Below are 16,159 nucleotides of genomic sequence, written 5' to 3' on the forward strand. Positions count from 1 at the left end.
GAATCATCGATCTACTTCCTGTAGACCCTGAAATTGAGCAGACATTTCAACCAAGAAGATGAGAAAGATTAGCCCAAAGACAAGCCATAGAGATGGACCTTGAAAATCAAAATGATGTTTAAGGGAATGGAGCTGCTAATGTTCGTAATCCAATCCTTATTGTTGATGATAGGGATCGAGCTATAAGGTAATAAGTTGTGCCACTTTTTAATTAGCTAAATCTGGGAATTAGGAGACCGGAGATCGAGGCACCACAATTTGAATTGAAGACTGTGACGTTTCAAATGCTTTAAACAATGGGCCAATTTAGTGGAACGCCCACAGAAGTCCACACCTTCACCTTCGACTATTCATGGAGGTGAGTGATTCCTTTAAGATAGCTGGTGTAACTGAAGACACATTGAGATTGAAGTTGTTTTCATACTCATTGTGAGACCGAGCATGAGTAGGGATTAACTCGTTGCCACCACATTCATTTTGAACATGGCAAGAATTAGCTGAACGCTTCTGGTAAAGTATTTCCCACCTAGCAAAAATGCTAAGTTGCGGAATGAGATCACCACTTTTCAACAAATGGATGATGAATCCTTATAAGAGGCATGAGAAAGATTTAAGGAGTTACTTCGTAGATGCCTATGGGATTCTACATTGCATCCAATTAGAGACATTTTATGATGGTCTCAACGCACACACAAGGTTGGTAGTAGATGCTTCTGCAAATGGTGCTCTCTTGTCGAACTCTTATAATAAGGCTTATGAGATCATCGAGAGAATAGCCAGTAACAACTACCAGTGGCCAAAAAATCGAGTAGCTTCAGGAATACGAGTAGTTGGAGTGCATGAACTAGATGCCCTTACTTCATTATCAGCTCAGGTTTCTTCTGTCTCATCAATGTTGAAATAGTTTACTACTAATGGTTTAAATCACATTGTAACTCAGCCACCAAGTCACTTTGATGTTATTTCCTCGTATATTATGGGGACAATCATTCTTTCGAGAATTGTCTATCAAATCCTGAGTTTGTTTCCTACGTAGGGAATCAACACCAAAATAGAAGTGGACAAGGACCATAGTCAAACTTCTATAATCCTTCATGGCGTAACCATCCAAACTTTTCTTGGAGTAACCAAGGATTTGGATCGAACAACAACTACATGAGCATAGATTAAATCAACCCCAAGAGTTCAATCAACAAGTTCAGAAGCCACTGCAAGTTGAATCGTCCAACAATTTAGAGAATTTTTTGAAGGCGTACATGGAGGAGAATGATGCCTTAATCCAAAGTCAAGTAGTAACACTGAAAAATCTATAGAACCAAGTCGGTCGGTTAGCTACGGAGCTTCGTAATAGACCGCAAGGAGCCTTGTCGAGTGACACAAAAAATCCAAGGAATTCGGGTAAGGAGCATTGCAAAATAGTTTCTTTATAAAGTGGGAAGACTTTGGAACTCAATGTAGTTGAGGTTGTAGACGAGCCCACCAAGGAAGAGGAAAATCAACTGACAGTTGAAATTTCTGTATCAGAAAAGCCAGATTCTACCAAGTCTAAATAGGTAAAATCTAAACTAGTGAATTTTGATAAGCTAACACCTTCTTTAGATGCAGATACAATACGCTAGAAGAGTTGACCAGTCCAAGCCAAAGCTCCATCACCTCTATATCCTCAAAGACTCCAACAACATAAGCACAAATAAGAGGTAAAATTCAAGAATTTTTTTAATATTCTAAAGTAGCTTCACATCAATATACCATTGGTAGAAGCTTTAGAATAAATTCCCAACTATTTCAAGTTCATGAAAGATATCCTGTCAAAGAAAAAGAGGCTTAGCGAGTTTGAGGCTATAGCATTAATGAAGGAGTGTAGTGCATTCCTACAGATTAAACTACTTTTAAAAATGAAGGACCCCGAAAGCTATACTATACTCTATAATATTTGAGAATCTTACTATGGTAAAGCTTTATGTGATCTTGGAGCAAGCATCAACTTGATGCCAAAGTCTATTTTTAATATGTTGGGCATAGGTGAAGTAAGACCCATAACTGTGACACTTCAATTAATGGATCGATCTTTGGCATATCCAGAAGGAAATATCAAGGATGTTCTGATATGTCTAGACTAGTTTATTTTTCCTTCTGATTTTATTGTCTTAAATTTTGAAGTAGATAAAGAAATGTCGATCATCTTGGAGAGAGTTTTTCTAGCCACAAGAAGAACATTAATAGATGTGAGAAAAGGTGAACTCACAAAGAGAGTTCAAGATGATCAAGTAACATTCGATGTTCATAAAGCAATGAAATTTCCTGATTCGACGGAGGAACGTTCAATAATGGAGGAAATAGAAACCTTAGTTTCTATGGAATGGGAAAACAATTCTATAGAAGACCCATTGGAAAACACTTTAGGGTCTGAGCCATTGGAAGATGAACAAGGTAAGGAAAGTATGGCTTTGATGGAAGCCAATCTGAGGGACTATATTCAACTAGCAAGGTTTGAATCATAGGAGTTAGAAGCTCAAGAATACGCGCAACCCAGATTGTCAATCGAGGAACCACTCAAATTTGAACTTAAGGTACTTCCTTCTCATTTGAAATACATTTATTTGGGTAATATTTCTCCCTTGCCTGTGATTGTTTTAGTGGAACTAATAGAACACTAAGAGGATTAACTGATTGAAGTCTTAAAGAAATTTAAAAAGGTGATCAGCTAGACCATAGTTGATATTCGAGGAATAAGCCCGTCCTTTTGTGTGCACAAGATTATCCTAGAGGAGGGTGAAAGAGGTAGAATCAATGGGAACAGAAGACTCAATCCAATAAAGAAAGAGGTAGTTCGAAAGGAAGTTATCAAATGGTTAGATGCAGGAATTATCTACCCCATCTCAGATAGTTCGTAGTTAAGTCTACTATAGTGTGTACCAAAGATGTAACAACCCATTTTTAGTGAAATTAGAATAGTGGTTTCGGGGCCACAAATTCGATGTGAAAATATTTATTTTATTATTATTTCAATGTTTACAGCATGTTAGTAGTATCGTATAAAAATTTCGTTAAGAAATTTTACCATTTGCATTAATTCGATAAAAAGGAGTAAATTGCAAAAGGTGTAAAAATTTGAGTTCTATAAGTTAAAGGGATTCATTACCGATGAAATTAAATATTTGGAGGGTTAATGTAGTAATTATTCCATTGATAATTTGAGTGGACTATTATGGCCATTATTTATGTTTCTTTTAAAGGTTAGTAAAAGGTTAAATTGGTTGTAGCTTAATCTAGCTAGCCTAAGGACTAATTTGCAAAACTGTTAAAATATTTAAGTTTTTCCAAGAATGAATTTATGTTGTTTGTGAAGTTTGATGATAGAAAATGAAACATTGTTGTTAGATAAATAACTTTTGTTAAGTGATTTTTGATGAATTTGTCAATTAGAGATTTAATTGTAAAATGTGAAATGGTCATGGTGTAATTTTTGAAATAATGAAATGTGTGGGCTAGTAGGAGCTTGTATGAAATTTGGCTAGGCTTGGATAGGGGTGAAAGTGCATGAATTTCATTTTTACGAGCCTAAGAACTAAATTGTAAAGAAATCAAAATATTAGGGGGAAAAGTGTATTTTTACAAAAATGTGAATTTGGGTTGAATTCAATAGAATAGTCATTAAATTGGTTGAATTTATTTAGTAGATCAAGATAAACCTCAGCATAATTTAAATCGAGGGAAGACGAAAGTTGCGGATTAGTCGATTCTGCTCCTACGCGCTAGTTGTCGAAGTAAGTTCATAGTATTAAATGGTATAATTAAATTTCCATATGTATTCGTATTTTATAATTAAGTAGTTAATTGTTATGCAATTATACTTGATCGCACATACGTGCCCTTGGTTTACTTCGGTACCCCTGATTGCACATAGGTGCCCCTGTTGTACTTTGGAACCCTTGATCGCACATACGTGCCCCTGTTGTATTTTGGTACCCCTGGTTGCACATACGTGCCCCTGTTGTACTTCAGTACCTTTGATTGCACTTACGTGCTTTGTTAACGTTTCAGTAACATCAATCAAGTAAAATAAGAGTTTCATTCAATTACTGATAAGTTATTTAAATTTCTTGTTCTTACTAAGCTTATAAGCTTATAAGTGTTTGTGTGTCATTTTGTAGATTACTTTTGCTGGCTTGGAACGGATCGAATCTTCGGCTCACACTATCCACTGTTGTTGGTAGCTTTTGAACTCTTTAGGGTTGTGACATGTATATGTGGCAATATATGTATATATATGTGTTAGTTGTTTCTGGTATAATGATGAACTACTAAGTTAGGTGTTTAGATACTTTGTTTTCTAAGTTTGTGTATATAAATATTTTGACTTGATATAATGTTATGAAGGTAAATACTTGTGAATGGTTTTGATGTTGATGAATTAAGTTGTTACGTTGGCATGTATATTTATGGCTTGAAGGATGGAAGATGGAATGGTAGTTAAAATATATGCTATGTGTGTTCTTACATTTGTTTGAATGTGGTTATTTTGGTGTATTAGATGTAGTTGACATTTATGACTATTTGTGCTAATGCTTGTTAATGAACATTGAATGGCCAAATTGGTATAATGAGTGTGGCTATAATATGTGAACATAGAAGTAAATATTGATATGAAATGGTTTACAAGTTAGTTGTTTTGTGCCTAAATTATGCATCTATAAAGTACATGTTAGTTGTTGTGATTGAGGTGCCCTTTGGGGATATTGCTTGTATGAATATATGCCATATTGATTTAGCTTTGATATACATGTTCTAAGTGCAACTTGAAAGCTTGTTTGTATGTAGAAAATTGATTTTAGGTTTGTGCATGAATGGGTGAGAAAAAATGGCTTGGAAATGGCCTATTTTTCGTCCACACGGCTAGAGACACGGGCGTGTGTCTAAGTCATGTGTGATACATGGCCAGGCAACATGGTCGTGTGTCTCCTATAGCTTACAAAAGGGTCGCAAGTCAGGCAGTTACACGGCCTGGCACACGAGCATGTGAGGCCATGGAAACACGAAAATTTACAGATTTTTACATACCCTTTTTAACTTAAAATCAAACAGTTTCGATAAAATTCTTGTCGAAAAAATAATTAATTTTTACAAAATAATTAAAGTGCACTTAAAATATGAACATATTGAATTTTAATTGATTTTATAATTAATTTTGATGAATTTCAGTTATTTTCGACAGATTTGCACAAAGGGCGAAAAATAGCTCGGCAGACACTACTAGAAGCAAAAACCGAGAATCAATTTGAAGTATCGAGGCGAACTAAATTTCAGCCTAAGACGGTCCAAAATTTTATGTATGAATTCATAATATAATTAATTTTAAATTATATCCAATTTAATTTGGGTTAATAAATTATTATTAATTAATTATGAAAAAGTGATCCAGTTGAATTGAACCGAGTGAACTAAATCGACCAAGAAATGGACAGCCCAAAAACCATCCCAAGAGCTGACCCAAATCAGCTTATTAGCTGATTATTTAAGCTTGCAAAGAGACCTTTGAAGACTTGTTCAAGTTGCATTCAAACCCCTCCACAATTGAAACTATCAACCTTGCCACATGTGTGGCCGGCTAAGGGAGGGCTCTTTGGCTGATAATTTTACCTATTTTTAGCAGCCTTCCTCAGCTAGAAAAACCCCCTTAGGCTAGTTATTTGAAAAACACGCCTCAAGCATTCACATCTTTCCTCTCTTCTCTCCACTTTCTCTCATATTTTCCATTCCAAAATTCCCTTGCTCCCTTGCCGATTTCTCCTTTTGGGAAAGGGGCATTCATCAGCTATTTGAAGCAGCAATTAATTGTTCATAGTAGCCTTGGTCGACGTGGACAACGGAGAAGGAAGAATGGAGCAACTAGTCAAGCCACGGAAAAACACCAGATTTGATTCTTGATCCCTATCTCTTTAATTTTTGTTGTTGTTATGCTAAACATATCTATGAATATTTATGTTTTTGGAATGGTTAATTTAATCAATTTAGCTTGAATTTAATTCTTGTTAGGTTTATTGCATTTCGTTTGTTAAAATTTTTAAAATTGTGTTTATGTTGTTATAGGCCTCAGTAAGATGCTTGATTGAGTAAAATCATGACTAAGTTATTCTTGCATTACAATTGTTAGGTAACTAATGAATAAATTATTTAAATAGATTAAAATTGTAATTAATGGACACAGTACTCAATCACTGCATGTTTAATCACCTAAGGTAGCTGAGGGTTAGATTAGCAACGGTATCTAACGATACATTTGCCTTGCATAACTTGAAAAATTATTGTGATTAAATTGTTTCAAGGTAAGGATACTTTGTTACCTTACATAGTATTTTATGTGCTTATTAAATTGAGTTAATTGTTTGAATTGACATAGGGATATGTACAAAAGATTATTTTGATTTAATAAGTATGTATGTGTAATAACATATTTGCCTATTAAGATTTGTTTAATCGATTGAATGGGCATAGGGATATAGTCAAGAGATAAATGGATTTTTGTAGGTGAGTATGTTCATAAGTTAGAAAATTACCGAGTTGCCATGAACTTATTCGTAACAATATAAATATGAGTTTAAGAATTCTAAGTTAAGAAATGTAAGTAATCTAACACAATTATGTCATCTTGATTAAAATCGTATTTTGAAAATGTGCATTTGAGATTTATTTATTTAGTTCACTTAGTTTAAAATATTAGTTTTTAATCACCCTCTTCAAACAAAATATTTTTCTTCACCAAAGTGTTTTAAATAGCATTCATAAATAATTCTTTTCACAGTCCCTATAGGTACGATAACTCGACATTTACTTGTTACTTTATTACTTGTTGCGATTGTGTAAACTTGCACATTTCCGTCGTTCCAAGTTTTTGGTACCGTTGTCGGGGACTGTGTTTTAAAAAGTCATTATTTGTGAAGTTGTTAGTTTTGCATTTCGGTTTATTTTTCTGTTTTAACTTAGTTAATTTTTCTGTGATTATTTCAGGTGTTTATGAGTATTAACCGAGTCATCGATTTACTCTTTGTAGACCCTGAGATTGAACAAACTTTTCGACAGCGAAGAAGACAAGCAAGTCAGATAAGGACTGAAGAGATGAATTTCGAAAATCTTAATCAAGGAAACGGAGCAAACCTTGCTCAAAATCCTATCCTTATTGCTGATGATAGGGATAGAGCTTTGAGACAGTATGCCATGCCAGTATTTCATGACCTTAATCCGGGTATTAGGAGACCAGAAATTGAGGCACAACTGTTCAAGTTGAAGCCAGTCATGTTCCAGATGAATCAGATAGTGGGCCAATTCAGTGGAATGCCTACCGAAGATCCTCACCTACACTTAAGACTGTTTATAGAGGTGTGCAATTCTTTTAAGTTAGTCGAAGTACCCAAATATGCATTACGATTGAAGTTGTTCCCATATTCACTAAGGGACAGAGCTCGAGCTTGGTTGAACTCATTACCGCCAAACACAATTTCAACATGGCAAGAGTTAGCAGAAAAATTCCTTATGAAGTATTTCCCACCTAGCAAGAATGCTAAGTTGAGGAACGAGATCACTACTTTCCAACAAATAGATGATGAGTCATTATGTGAGGCATGAGAAAGGTACAAAGAATTATTACGGAAGTGCCCTCATCACGGAATCCCACATTGCATACAACTTGAGACATTTTATAATGGTCTCAATGCTCACACGAGGATGGTAGTGGACGCTTCTGCTAATGGTGTTCTCCTTTCTAAGTCTTATAATGAGGCTTATGAAATCATCGAGAGGATTGCCAGTAACAATTATCAATGGCCAACCAATCAAGCAGCGTCAGGAAGACGAGTTACTGGAATACATGAAGTAGACGCTCTTACTTCACTCGCATCTCAAGTATCATCAATATCCTCAATGTTAAAAAATCTTACTACTAATGGGTGTAATAGATTTGCGGCACAACTACTGAATCAATTTGAAAATGTAGCCTGTGTTTATTGTGGGGAAGGACATTTGTTCGAAGAATGTCCATCAAACCCAGAATCTGTGTATTACGTGGGTAACCAGAACCAAAATTGAGGAAGGCAAGGGCTGCAATCCAATTTCTATAACCCATCATAGCGAAACCACCCAAATTTTTCCTGGAGTAGGGTAGGAACCAGTAACAATTATGTCCAACCTAGATCGACCCAAGCACCTAGTTTTTCCCAATAAGCTTAGAAACCAACCCAAGCTGAACCATCCCATAGCCTAGAGAATCTATTAAAGGCATACATGGCGAAAAATGATGCCTCTCTAAGGAATTTGGAGAATCAAGTGGGCTAGCTTACAACTGAACTCAGAAACCGACCACAAGGTGCTTTACTTAGTGATACGGATAATCCGAGGAGTCTAGAGAAGGAGCATTGTAAAGCGTTAACATTGAGGAGCGGAAAGACTTTAGATCCCAATTCTGTCGATGTTGAGAAGGAGCCAGCTGACGCTCAAGACTCAGAGGAAGTTCAACCGAGTGTTGAAATTCCAGTCTCACCGGAAATTTAATTTGCAAAATCTAACAAGGTAGCTTCTAAACCAGGTAATTCTGATCAACTAATAACTCTGTTAGATGCAGAATTGCCATAGAAAACGAATTAACCAGTTCCAGTAAAGAAACCTTCACCACCCTACCCTCAAAGACTTCAGAAGCAGAAGCAGGAAATTTAATTCAAGAAGTTCCTAGACGTACTCAATCAACTTCATATCAACATCTTGTTGGTTGAAACACTCGAACAAACGCTGAACTACGTCAAATTCATGAAGGATATCCTGTCTAAAAAATGAAGGCTTGGAGAATTTGAGACGGTAGCCCTAAAGATGGAATGCAGTGCATATCTTCAAGACAAACTACCCCCAAAATTGAAGGATCCTGGATGTTTTGCCATACCTTGCAATATTGGAGCAACATATTGTGGTAAGACATTACGTGACTTGGGTGCGAGCATCAACTTGAAGCCCATGTCAATATTTAGGAAGTTAGAGATAGGTGAAGTTAGACCTACTACGGTTACACTTCAATTAGCAGATCGATCCTTAGCACATCCAAAAGGAAAAATCGATGATGTATTGGTACGTGCAGACAAATTGATCTTTCCTGCTAACTCTGTGATTCTAGACTTTGAAGCAGACAAAGAGGTTCCAATCATCTTAGGAAGGCCATTCTTAGCAACCGGAAGGACCCTTATTGATGTGCAGAAGGGCGAGCTTACTATACGTGTTTAGGATGATCAGGTAACATTTAACATTTTTAAGTCCATGTGATTTCTTGACACAATTGATGATTGTTCTATAGTGTCCGATTTAGAGGATTTAATCATGGAGAAGGAACTCAATTATGTTGAGGGCCCATTGGAACAAATTTTGACATCAGATCCTCCAAATGATGAAGAGGAGGATGAATACTTAGCTTTGTTAGAAGCTAATCAAAGGGGATTTAACCCGCAATCCCGCTTTGAATATTTGGAGTTAGAGAAAAAGGATTATGCCCAACCAAAAGCATCAATCGAGGAGCCACCTAAATTAGAACTAAAGGTACTTCCCTCACATTTGAAATATGTTTATTTAGGTAACTTTTTTACTCTACCTGTGATTGTTTCAGCAGAATTAACTACTGAGTAAGAAAAGAAACTCATCCTGGTGTTGAAACAGTTCAAGAAGGCTATCGGATGAACCATAGCCGATATTCATAGAATTAGTCCATCTGTATGCATGCACAAGATTATCTTAGAAGATGGCGAATAGGGGACGATTGATGGACAATGAGACTGAACCCCATCATGAAGGACGTAGTCAAGAAAGAAATCATCAAGTGGTTAGATACGGGTATAATTTACCTCATCTCAGATAGTTCATGGGTAAGTCTGGTCCAGTGTGTGCCAAAGAAAGGAGGTATCACGGTCATTAAAAATGAGAATAACGAGGTTATACCGACTAGAACGATTATAGGATGGAGAATTTGCATCGATTACCAGAAGCTAGGCAACTAGGAAAGATCACTTTCCTTTGCCGTTTTTGGACCAGATGCTGGATAGACTCATAGGGTGAGACTATTACTATTTTCTTGATGGATACTCGGGGTATAATCATATTACTATAGCATCGAAAGATAAGCACAAGACAACATTCACCTGGCCATATGGTACATTTGCATTTAGGCGCATGCCATTTGGTTTATGTAATGCACCTGCTACATTTCAAAGATGTATGATGTCTATTATTACTGACATGGTTGAGAAATATTTGGAAGTTTTTATGGATGATTTTTTAGTATTCGGAGATACAGATGATGATTGCCTAGCTAATCTATCCAAGGTACTAAGGCGATGCGAAGAAACAAACCTTGTACTTAACTAGGAAAAGTGTTATTTCATGATACGAGAAGGTATTGTTCTAGGGCATCGGATAACAAGACATGGAATCGAGGTAGATAAAGCAAATGTAGATGTTATTGAGAAACTCCCACCTCCAATATCTGTAAAGGGTGTTAGGAGCTTTTTGGGTCACGACGGTTTCTATCGAAGATTCATCAAGGACTTTTCCAAAGTTGCTAAACCCTTCTGCAAATTATTGGAGAAGGACACGACATTTAAATTTGATGAGGAGTGCTTAAGAGCTTTCAACGATTTGAAGAGTCGGTTAGTCTCGACACCCATAATAGTCACACCAGATTGGGATTTGCCATTTGAATTGATGTGTGACACAAGTGACTTCGCGATCGGAGCTATCATAGGTCAGCGAGGGAACCGAGTTTTTCATCCCATCTACTATGCGAGTCAGACTCTGACAGAAGCTCAATTGAATTACACAGTAACAGAAAAAGAGTTACTTGCTATTGTGTTTGCTTTTGACAAGTTTCGATCTTATCTTGTAGGTGCCAAAGTGACTGTTTATATGGACCACTCGGCAATTAAGTATTTACTTGCCAAGAAAGACGCTAAGCCGAGACTGATCCGATTGGTACTTCTACTTCAAGAGTTCGATCTAGAAATTCAAGATCAAAAGGGAATGGAAAACCAAGTAGCAGACCACTTGTCCGGATTGGAGCTGCAAGAAGGGAACTCTCCTCTTATACCAATTCGAGAGACATTTCCAGATGAACACATACTGAAGGTAAATCATGTCCATAATACCCCTTGGTTTGCTAATATTGCTAACTTTTTAGCTTGTGGTTTGATGCCGATTGATAAGACGTATCATCAAAAGAAAAAGTTTCTTTACAATGTGAAGTACATTTGTAGGAAAAACCGTATTTGTTTAAAAAGTGTGTAGATCAAATGATCAGGAGATGTGTGACAGAAGATGAAGTACATAAGATTTTATACCATTGTCACTCAGCTCCTAGTGGGGGACACTTCGGAGGTACACGTACTGCAGCCAAGGTATTGCAAGCTGAATTCTTTTGGCCAACACTATTCAAATATGCATATGCTTACGTAAAGAGTTGCGATCAATGTCAAAGGGTCAGAAATGTCACCAACAAAAATGAGATGCCTCGAACAAACATCATTGAGGTAGAATTATTTGATGTTTGGGGTATTGACTTTCTCGATCCTTTCCCTCTGTCTTTTGGTCACAAGTACATATTAGTAGCAGTAGACTATGTGTCTAAGTGGGTTGAGGCAGAGGCATATCCGACAATTAATGCTATGGTTGTAATAAAGTTTTTGTAGAAACATGTGTTCACAAGGTATGGAACCCCAAGAGCCATCATCAGTGATGAAGGGTCCCATTTTGTGAACAAGTGGTTGAAATGGTTATTAGATAAACATGGAGTGAAACACAAGGTCGCTACAGCTTACCATCTGCAAACGAATGGGCAAGCTGAACTGGCAAACAAGGAGATCAAAGGTAGACTTGAGAAGGTAGTTTTCCTGAACCGACAAGATTGGTCCAAAAGACTGGACGATGCTTTATGAGCTTACAGGACAGCATACAAGACACCTTTAGGGATGTCACCCTATAGGTTAGTCTTTGGGAAAGCCTGCCATCTACCCTTGGATTTAGAACACAAAGCTTACTAGGCTCTCCAAAGACTCAACTTGGATCTCAAAAGTGCCAAAGAGAAACAGATGCTTCAACTTAACGAGTTAGAAGAATTTCGATTGTCTTCATACGAGAATGCCAAATTACTTAAGAAGAGACTCAAAAGTTGACATGACAAGCACATTCGAGCTCGAGAATTTGAAGCAGGTCAGCAAGTCTTATTATTCAATTCCAGATTAAGGTTCTTTCCAGGTAAGTTAAAATCACGTTGGTCTAGTCCATTTATGATTCATCGAGTCTATCCATACGGAGTTGTTGAACTTCAAGGTAAGGGAGGTAATTTTCGGGTTAATGCTCAACGTTTGAAACATTACTGGGGAGATAAAATTGAAAAAATAAAACCTCGTTCATTTTATCAGATATTTAATTTTTCTTGTTCTTCTGTTTGAATAAATGATTTAGGGTATATTTTCGGAATTAGTATGCTTAAATAAATTCTATCTAGGAGATTGGAACTTAAGCGGGACCGCTTGTGACCTCTCCAATCTTTCCTGGGAATTTATTTTAACATAATTTCCCAAGAAATTATTCCCTAAATGACAAAATAAATTTTTAGTTTTTCAAATGAAAGGGTCAATTTTGATCCAAGTTTTATGTTACAACTCAATTTTGAATTTTCGTTATGTATAGGAACTTAATTGAATTATTTTTAAAAAATTTGGTTGCTCTTTTTGCAAATACTAAAAATTAGATGCCTCTTTTTTGTAAATATTTTCAAAAAGCATCTAGAATAAATGTTTTTAGTTCAATAAAAAAAGAAAAAAAGAAAAGATGATAATTATTAATATATAATTATATCCATTATAATATATATTAATTATTATCAACTTTATTTAGAGTTAGAATTAGTTTTAATTTAATCATATTTTATTCGATAAGTTTTTATCTTAATAAATTTATAGAAAATAATAATTTAATATGCATTATATTAATTATTAATTGTTATTTACTTTGAGTAGAATTAGAACTTAGAATTTTTAAGAATTCTACTCTAGCTCCTATTCCTTTCACTACAAATTCCACCCATCTATTCTTGTTTTTTTTTCATTCATACACCATTCCCTCCAAAAACACCAAAACCCTTAAGTGCCGAAACCTCCTAAAAATTCCCTAGTCACAGCATCGCCCAGCTGATCGGTCAGCAGCACCCCGCGCGTGCCCACACCAGGCTTGCTCAATGATCCGCATGCTGCTCACATCCATCCCTTGCTGTGCGCTGCTACCTTGCATACCCGAGCGACACATCACCCTTTCACCCGTCCTTAGCCAAAAACACCTCAACCTATTTTAATTTCCATCTTTTGATTCAAAATTGTTTTTCTTAAGAGCTCTTAATTTTTACAAAAAAGGTGGTAAGACCAATTTTTCTCCTAAATTTTATCTATTCGCTTTAAACAATAAGGACATTGTTCATTTTAAGTAGGGGGACCGAAAAATTGAAATTATTTCCATTCAGAATAAATAGTTCTTTTAATTATGATTAGGATATATTTTGTTCAATAATTTGAAATTTTGTTAAGTATGCTAAACTTCAATATAAATAAAGTTTTATTATTTCAATAAATTGTTATGTTAGCTGGATAAAGATATAAATGTATTTTTAATAAAGCATGCAAATCGTACCATAAAATTTTTAGTTCCTTAAGAAAGGTAGGAAGACATGAAAGTTTAGGTCTCTAGAATTGACTTAGTAGTTTCTTGAGGTGAAATCTTAGGAAGCATGGAATGTTGAAAATGATTTAGGCAACTCTTGTTTGGACCGTTTGAGCCTTTCAAGCCAACCTTGATGAAATTTTATCCTTTGAAACCCAACTTTGAGACTATATGGCCTAATTTTATTTGAACCCTTGCAATATTTAGCCATCACTTCTCTCTTAATTATCTTTAAATTGTCCCAAACACTAGACTCAGTACTATTTAGAATATTTTTTGAAAATAAGTTTTGGGGAGTTGAAAGAAGTATCAAATGCTTTAAAAATTATAGTACGTACAGTAAAATGCTAAAAAAATAGAGCACATGTACTTGAAAGAAAATAGATGTACAAAGCAAAGTAAGTTGGTGTATTGAGGGAAATTATTCCAAAGCTCTGATTGAAGCCGAGTCTAGGGTTTAAAAGCCTAAATCTATCTATCTTTTACCTACCTCTAGCCTAGCTACGTTACAACCTTTTTAAAGACCTATTGATTCAAGTTTTCTATGCTACCTACATTAGTGGAGAGAAATTGTTATGTTCAACATATGAAGGCTTAAGTTAAACTTAATGTTTGCAGCTTAATCTTGAACAAGGAAAATAAAATCAAATTGGTAAGGGTTAACATGTCTTGTTAAGGAAGCATTTGGTCTAATTGTGCTATCATAATAGTTGTTGAGATTCACTTGAACGATATGTATACTTAAGTAGCATAACTATAAAATTTCTTGTTTTTGAGCATAAGTATATTAAATTCATAATTCTGGGAAGAATATTATTTTGAAGGAATTTTACAAAGGTGTTTTCTGAGTAATTCTTTTTAATTTGTGCATTACTCAGGACGGGCAATGAATTAAGTTTGGGGGTGTGGAAACACGGAAATTTACACATTTTTACATACCCATTTTAACTTAAAATCATACAGTTTCGATAAAATTCTTATCGAAAAAATAATTAATTTTTACAAAATAATTAAAGTGCACTTAAAAAATGAACATGTTTAATTTTAGTTAATTTTATAATTAATTTTGATGAATTTCGGTTATTTTCGACAGATTTGCACAAAGGGCGAAAAATGGCTCGGTAGACACTACTAGAAGCGCAAAACCGATAAGCAATTTGAAGTATCGAGGTGAACTAAATTTCAACCTAAGACGGTCCAAAATTATATATATTAATTCATAATATAATTAATTTTAACTTATATCCAATTAAATTTGGGTTAATAAATTATTATTAATTAATTATGGAAAAGTGGTCTAGTTGAACTGAACCGAGTGAACTGAATCGACCAAGAAATGGACAGCCCAAAAACCGTCCCAAGAGCTTACCCAAATCAGCTTATTAGCTGATTATTTAAGCTTGTAAAGAGGCCTTTGAAGACTTGTTCAAGTTGTATTCAAACCCCTCCACAATTGGTGGTTTTATAGATTTGCCCCAAGCCTAAATTAGCAAAGTTGAAACTATCAACCTTGCCACATGTGTGGCTGGCCAAGGGAGGGCTCTTTGGCAGATAATTTTAGCTATTTTTAGCAGCCCTCCTCAGCTATAAAAACCCCCTTAGGCCGGTCATTTGAAAAACACACCTCAAGCATTCACATCTTTCCTCTCTTCTTTTCCATTCGAAAATTCCCTTGCTCTGTTGCCGATTTCTCCTCTTGGGAAAGGGGCATTCACCAGCTATTTGGAGTAGCAATTAAGTGTTCATAGTAGCCTTGGTCGACAAGGACAATGAAGAAGGAATAACGGAGCAACTAGTTAAGGCACAGAAAAATGCCAGATTTGATTCTTGTTCCCTGTCTCTTTAATTTTTGTTGTTGTTATGCTAAACATATTTATGAATTTTTATGTTGTTGGAATGGTTAATTTAATCAAATTATCATGAATTTAATTCGTGTTAGGTTGATTTCATTTCGTTTGTTAAAATTATTAAAATTGTGTTTATGTTATTATGGGTCTCGGTAAGATGCTTGATTAAGTAAAATCATGACTAAGTTATTCTTGCATTACAATTGTTAGGTAACTAATGAATAAATTATTTAAACGGATTGAAATTTTAATTAATGGGCACAGTACTTAATCAGTGCATGTGTAATCATCTAAGGTAGCTGAAGGTTAGATTAGCAATGGTATCTGACGTTGCATTTGCCTTGCATAACTTGCAAGATTATTGTGATTAAACTGTTTCAAGGTAAGGATACTTTGTTACCTCACATAGTCTTTTATGTGCTTATTAAATCAAGTTAATTGTTTGAATTGACATAGGGATATGTACAAGAGATTATTTTGATTTAATAAATATGTATGTGCAATAACATATTTGCCTATTAAGATTTGTTTAATCAGTTGAATTGACATAGGGATATATTCATGAGATAAATGGATTT

General features: G+C 35.3%; 1 non-coding gene and 1 pseudogene across 1 annotated transcript; both read right to left on the reverse strand.

Moving 5' to 3' along the window:
* Positions 1 to 547: 547 nt before the first annotated feature.
* Positions 548 to 634, reverse strand: LOC121215125 (uncharacterized; annotated as a pseudogene).
* A 6,926-nt stretch (positions 635 to 7,560) lies between these two features.
* Positions 7,561 to 7,667, reverse strand: LOC121214996 (small nucleolar RNA R71). The gene has a single exon (XR_005910731.1). It is a non-coding gene; the product is annotated as a small nucleolar RNA R71 (small nucleolar RNA).
* Between the last annotated feature and the right edge of the window lie 8,492 nt (positions 7,668 to 16,159).

Source organism: Gossypium hirsutum, chromosome D02 (assembly GCF_007990345.1).
Source record: "Gossypium hirsutum isolate 1008001.06 chromosome D02, Gossypium_hirsutum_v2.1, whole genome shotgun sequence".
Lineage (NCBI taxonomy): Eukaryota > Viridiplantae > Streptophyta > Magnoliopsida > Malvales > Malvaceae > Gossypium > Gossypium hirsutum.